The following is a 7559-nucleotide window of genomic DNA, read 5'->3' as shown; positions in this document are numbered from 1 at the left end:
ATTTAAAAGGAGGCAGTTTCTTATGTTGGGAGCTATTGATTTCCTTATTTTCTGTAAATATTTAACTAGCATATTTGTGAAATCTCATAATTTGTATCACATAATAAGATGATCAATTTATTTTATATATCAATGGGTTGCATTTTAATGGATTTTCTAATATTTTATGTTTGTATTTCTAGAAGAAATTTACTCTGGTAGATAATTTTCTTACAATGCTATTGAGTACAATTTGAAACAATTTTACTTAAAATTAAAATTTATTTAAAATTATGATGAGCCTGTTATCTACTTATGGCATGATGATAATTTTAGAAATATATATATTATTTACCACGTAGCATTCATTATTTAAGCACTTTATAAATTCATTTAATTCTCTCAATAACTCCAAGACTGGGAATATTGTTATCCTCATTTTGCACATGAGATAGCTGAGACATTATTTCTAGTACTGTGGAAATCAGTGTTAAAATAAACTTTAACACTGAGTAGTTTCCTTTTCAAATATTCTATAACATTTCATAGGGTATGGGGATGAAATCCTTCTTGAATATTTGAATGAACTCACTAATAAACCATTTTCAAATGGTCTGTCACAAGAATTTTTAAAACATGCAATACCTATTTAATCAGGGGCACTGACCTCTTTTCCCTTAGATTGTTAAATTAAAAAAATGCACAACAGCCAACAGAACAAGAGTCTACTGGTGTGAATGAATCAAAATTATATCTATTATTTTTGTCAGACTATCAAAAATATATTTTTTGGTGTGCTGCAGAATTTTACTAATTAGTTTTTTGTGCCATTAAATGAAAAGGTTGAAACCTGCTGAATTAAACCAGATTCCTCCAGAACTTTTGGGCACAAGATTCTTTTATAAGAATTTCAGTGTCATTCATAGTAACATGCTTCATCATGGGTACATTCTGATGCAGCAGAAATTGGCTGCTTGCTCAGTAGCACTGAGTTTCTTTCAGGGAGCACAGGACACTGGTTTTGTCAGCCTCCCGTGAGTAGTGTGAGGTGGTCTTGCAAGGAGGGAAGCGGAAAGTGGTGGATAATGATCTATGCTACTCCCATGGCTACCTCAGAACAGTCCATATGACTTCCATGGTTATCCTTAATCTTGTCTAGGTGGCTGCAAGTGAAGGAAGGATACTAAAGTTGCTGTTTAAAGAAAAGCTGCCCAGGAGTCAGCCAACCCACATTGGGTTTCTGGTACTTTTACTGTTCATAGTTTTGATCTTCTTTTTCTTAGGTAAGTTCCTTTAACATTTCATATAATAAGGCCTTGGTGAGAATGAAAACTTTAGCTTGACCTTTTCTGGGAAGCATTTTATCTGCCCTTCCACTCTAAATGATAGCTTTGTTGTATAGAGTAATCTTGGATGTAGGTCTTTGCCTTTTATGACTTGGAATATGTCTTTCCTGCCCCTTCTTGCCTGTAAGGTCTCTTGAGAAATCAGCTGACAGTCTTATGGGAACTCCTTTGTAGGTAACTGTTTCCTTTTCTCTTGCTGCTTTTAAGATTCTTTCCTTCTCTTTAATCTTGGGTAATATAATTATGATGTGTCTTGGTGTGTGTTTCCTTGGGTCCAACTTCTTTGGGATTCTCTGAGCTTCCTGGACTTCCTGGAAGTCTATTTCCTTTTCCAGATTGGGGAAGTTCTCCTTCAATGTTTTTTCAAATAAAGTTTCAATTTCTTGATCTTCTTCTGAGCAAACTGATTACCAGTGTTTTAAACTCTGCATCTGATAAGTTCGCTCTCTCTTCATTGCTTGTTGTTTTTCCAGAGTTTTGGTCTGTTCTTTCACTTGGGCCATATTTCTTTGTTTTGGCACACCTGTTAAGTTGAAATGGGTGGAGCCTTAGGTATTTGCCAGGATGGGACAACTCACTTTGCTGCCTTTTGGTGCTATATATGGGGGAGGGGTTAGGGATGGGAACAATGACACTTGCTCAACTCTTGGCTGGGATTCAGTCACTTTCTTCACTACCAGCAAGCAAATTTGGCCTTTCTGGTGCTGATTCCGAGGATGGGTGGGATTGTGTACACTCTAGGACCCTGTGGTTCTCTCCATGAACTCTCTTGTGAGGCTGGGAGTTTCTCCCATTGCCACAATGTCCACAGGTATTTTACAGCCAGAGGTTTTGAGGCTTTCTTTTCCAATGCTAGAACCCTAGGTTGTGTGGTTTGTCTCACTCCCCAGTTGTTCCTCCTGGCTTATCTGCATGTGATTGTGGGATCACCCAGTCTGTCAGCTGCCACCTAACCCACCTTGTCTGTCAGCTACTGCCTTGTCATGCATCCTCAACACCCCATCTTCCTGTCTCCACCCCACCTACCCAGTCTGGATGAATATTTCTTCTTTAACTCCTTGTTTGTTGGATTTCCATACAGTTTGATTTTCTGGTAGTTCTGGTTCATTTTGTTAAATTAGTTGTCATCCTTCTTTTTGGTTGTGTGGGGAAGTGAAGCATATCTACCTAGGCATCTATCTTGGCCAGAACTCAGAGTCTGTTCTTAATTTTCAAGGAATCTCCATACTCTTTTCCATCATGGCTGTATCAATTTACATTCCCACCAGCAGTGCACAAAAGTTCCTTTTTTTCTCCACATCTTCTCCAACACTTGTTATTTCTTTTTGATAGCAGAAATTCTAACACAGGGATCCCCAGGCTCCTGATTGGGACTGTTAGGAACCAGGCTGCACAGCAGGAGGTGAGCTTTCTGAATGTAATGTGCTCAAATCATCCTGAAACTATCCTCACAACCCTGGTCCATGGAAAAGTTGTCTTCACAAAAAGAGCCACTGGTGCCAAATAAGTTGGAGACTGCTGTTCTAACAGATGTGAGGTGGTATCTCATTGGGGTTTTGATTTGCATTTCCCTTATAGCTAGTAAAGTTGGGTGTGTTTTCATATATTAGTTGTCCATTTATTTGTCTTTGGGAAAAGTGTTTAGGTCCTTTTCCCATTTTTTTGGTTTTTGTTGTTGGTTAGTTGTATGAGTTATTTATATATGTTGGATATTAGCCCTTCATCTTATGTATCATTTGAAAATACCCATCTTTTCTCATTCAGTTGGTTTACTTTTTGTTTTGTTCATGGATTACTTTGCTGTGTAGTTTTTTTGGTTTGATGTAGTCCTATTTATTTACTTTTGCTTTAACTTCTCTTGCCTTTGAGAACAAGTTCACAAAAAACCCTTTGAGGCTAAGGTCTACGAGGCTAGTATCTATGTTTTCTGCTTTGTATTTTGTTGTTTCAGTTTTTATATTTAATTCTAATCCATTTGAGTTAATTTTTGTGTATGGTTCAGATAACAGGCTAGTTTTATTCTTTTGCATGTGGCTTTCCAATTTTCCCAATACCATTTATCAAAGAGGCTTCCCATTTCCATTTTATGTTTTTGGCTTCTTTGTTGAAAATTAGTTGCACATATATGTGTGGGTTTATATCTGGGCTCTACATTCTGTTCCATTGGTCTGCATGTCTTTTCCTGCTGACACTATACTGTTTTGATTATTGTAGCATTGTAGTATAATTTGATACTTTTGGTTTTCTTGTTTCTCAGGATTGCTTTGGCTATTTGGGGTCTTTTGTGGTTCCATACAAATTTGATTATTATTTTTTGGTTCTATTTCTTTGAAAAATGCCCTTGGGATTTTGTTGGAGATTATGTTCAATCTGCATATTGCTTTAGGTAACGTGGCCATATTAACTATGTTGATTCTTTTAATCCATGTACACCAATATCTTTTCATTTCTTTGTGTCTTTAGTTTCTTTTAACAATGTCTTGCAATTTTCAGTGTATGGGTCCTACACTTCCTTTTTTCCTATGTATTTTACCTTTTCTTTTGCATTTGCAAATAGAATTATTTTCATTCACTTTTTCTGATATTTCATTGTTACTATATAGGAGTGCAATGGATTTTTGTATGTTGCTTTTGTATCCTGCAGCTTTACTATATTTATAGTTTCTAATGGTCTTTTTGTGGAGTCTACATATACAAGGTTTTCTACATATACAAACATGTCATCTGCAAAAAGTGGCTATTTTACTTCTTCGTTCTCTAGTTTCTGGTAGCTTATCGTGAGTTCATTGAGCTTCCTGATAATCATTGTTTTGAACTCAATATCTGATAGATGAGTTGCCTCTACTTCATTTAGCATTTTTTCTGAGGCTTCCTCCTTTCCCTTCAATTGGGGATTGTTTCTTTGTTTTCTCATTGTTTGTGGGATTCTTCTTGTTAGCCTCTGTTTCTTAAATTGATCTGTACTGGTTCCCTGTGATTATGGTGTGAACTTCTGTAGTAGAATACCTGTGAGATTCAGTGGTGCAGTCTCCTTCGTGTATACTGGTGTTCAGAACCTCCCCCTACTCTTTTTTGTGATCAGTTGGAGGAGTAAGGCACAATGGTTTAAGACAGCAAGATGGTATACTATGATATTTACATTAGCAGCCAGTAGAGAAGAGATGGGATATCCTTTGGCTCCTTATAGTGTTAACCGTGATCCCCCACCCCACTATCCACGTTTTAGAAAGGATGGAAAGAAGGTAAAGGTAAGACTCTTATTGGGGACGAAAGGATTGTTAGTTGGATTTAGAAAGCTGTGAGGCTGTGGGAGGTCAGATTCTGAGGTAGGGTGGGGATAAAGAATAGTAAATAGGAGTAGTGTGTAAAAGAATAGAGACACCCCCCACAATAATATAGTTCAGAAAATTGCCAAGTGGGCTGTGATCAGGTAGGAGTGTTGTTGAGTAGTATTTACAATAGTATGAACTAGGTCTTATTTACAGTAATATTAAAGCAACAATCTTGTGGCAGAACCGATGAGATCTAGATAACAAGAATAAGGAGTATAGAACCTTGAGAGGTGTACTAATGGAACACAGATGAAGGATAGTAAATTATCAACACACTGTGACTGAGTTAACAGGGGGAACCTATCAAATGACAGTATAACCAGCCAAGCAAAGAAGATTATACAGAAAGAAAAAGAATACCAAAATACTATTAAAATTAAAAATTCAGAAAAATGAGAAAAAGATAATACAAATTAGCAGTAACTTGCAAGCTCAAAAAAAAAAAGGGAAATAAAAGCAGAAGATGGAGTGCAGGAGAGAGATTTGGAGTGAAAGGAATAATACTAGGATGAATGGAAGAGAAACATAAGGGATTGAGAGATATAAAAATAGTAAGAATTGAAAAATAAAAAGTCACTTAAAACACAAGATAAAATCAATCAACCAACAACAGCCAAAAAAAACAAAACAAAACAAAAAAACCTCTTGTTGGTTTCTAACTGGCCAGACCAGTTTTTCGGGTCTTGCTGGCTTCAGTAGGCTGAGGGGTGTTTGAAATGCTTATCACTCTTCCCAGTCAAAACTCAGTAAGTCTCTCAGGTACTCTCTCCAGGGCCAGCAGGGCGCTCTCCCCAGAGCCAATCTGACTTTCCCCTACAGACCCTGGGCGCTCCCAAGCACGCTCTCCGGAGCTCACTGCCATGGTCTCCCGAGCTCTGGGGCCCCTCAGGGATCCTGCATCTTTTCTTGTTTCACAATGCAAGCTCCGGGGATCGCAAGGAGATGCACCCTTCCCCCAAATTTCACTGCAGTGGGCGCTATGTTCTTAGGAAGCACCTGCATCTTTTCTGGATTCACGGTGCAAGCTCTGGGTATCGTAAAGGGGTGCGCCCATGCACCAAATTTTTCAGTTTCAGGCTCTAGGAATGCTCTAAGTGCCATGTCCCTTCCGGGTTCACAGCTCCAGAGTCAGGATTCCCGAGGGGGTACGCGCTTCCACAGTTCACCACCACAGGCTCCAGAAACCTGAGAACGCCAGTGCCCTTTCCTTGTTCAGGGCTGCGAGGTCTGGGTTTTCCATCGATCCACACTCCTACCAGGCTGGGGGTGCGGGCTCACCCATGCATAGCCCTGGTTGTGCCAGCTGGAGGCACTCACTTCTCCCAGGGCTATGGATGGGTGCTCCCAGCCCCTGAGCGATTGTCTCCCAGTCCAACTGCCCTCTCTGTGCCTTCAAGCCACAAGGTGTCCCCCGGTGTTTCTCAACCCCCATTGTCCTGGGAGGGAGCAGCAACTCCGCTCTCCTGGGTGCCCCGAAGCAGACCCAGGAGCACCGGGCCTGGGGGCTGCAACCCCCCTGGTCCCCACCATGATCCCTGGGTCCCTGTTGTCCTGAAGCAGTCTCCTTACCATCTGGTTTTTCAATGATCGCTATAATTTTTGATGTCCTGTTTTCAAAAATGTTTCAGTGACCTAGGCCACTTGCTCTGTTCCTCCACGGATCCAAGAGTTTTCCTCCTCTTCACAGAAGCAGAAAATCACGCTGTCTGGAGCAAAGCTGCCACCTTTCACCCCTACTTCTTCGTTTTCAATTTGGATGCTTTTTATTTCTTTCTTTTTGCCTGATTACTCTGGAGAGGACTTCCAGTACTATGTTGAAAAACAGTGGCAAGAGTGGACATCCTTGTCTTGTCCTTGATCTTAGAAGAAATAGTTTTTCACCACTGAGTATGACGTTAGCTGAGGGTTTGTGATATATGGCCATCATTATGCTGCAGTACTTTTCTTCTATACCCACTTTATTAAGTGCTTTAATCATAAATGAATGTTATATCTTAGTAAATGCTTTTTCTGCATCTCTTAGTATGTTTTTAGCCTTTGTTTTGTTAATGTGGTGTATCTCACTGATTGATTTGCACATGGTAAACCATCCTTGTGTCTTTAGAATGAACACCACTAGATCATGATGTATTATTGTATTTGATTTGCTAGTATTTTGTTTGGCATTTTTGCATCTATGTTCATCAGAGAAATTAGCCAGTAATTTTCTTTTTTTATGTTTTCCCTGTCAGTTTTTGGTATCAAGGTAATGTTGACCTCACAAAATGAGACAGGAAGTTTCTCTTCTTCAGTTTTGGGGGGGAATTTTGAGAAGTATAAGGTTAAATTCCCTTTAACCTTTATGTTATATTTTTAAGTGTTTAATACCCCATTTTGAACAAGAGTTGTAATTTCCTGCTTCTGTCTGTTATCTTACAGTTTTGCATACTTTGTTTGTTTCACATAGATAGACTCCTTTCAACATTTCTTGTCATGCTGGTCTTCTGGTAGTAATTAGCTCAGCTTTTGTTTGTCTGGAAAAGCCTTTATTTCTTCTTCCCATCTACAGGATGACTTTGCTGGGCATATTACTCTTGGTTGGTAATTTATCTCTATCCATATTTTGAACATTCGATTCTACTCTTTCCTAGTTTGTAAGGTTTCTGCTGAAAAATCTGATGGTAATTTAGTAAGATTTCCTTTATAGACTATAATCTTCTTTTCCCTATTTGCCTTGAGAATTCTTTCTTTTTTAAACTTTTGACAGCTTTTATATAGCATGCCTTGGAGAAGTTCTTTGTGCATTGAGATAATTAGGTATTCTCTTAGCTTCTTGGTTTCTAAGGCCCAGATCTTTCCATACACTTGGGAAGTTCTCATCTATTATTTGTCTAAATAACTGGTTTCCTTTCCTCTCTTCTCT

Source organism: Phyllostomus discolor, chromosome 1, assembly GCF_004126475.2.
Source record: "Phyllostomus discolor isolate MPI-MPIP mPhyDis1 chromosome 1, mPhyDis1.pri.v3, whole genome shotgun sequence".
NCBI lineage: Eukaryota > Metazoa > Chordata > Mammalia > Chiroptera > Phyllostomidae > Phyllostomus > Phyllostomus discolor.
This window is presented reverse-complemented; position numbering follows the sequence as displayed.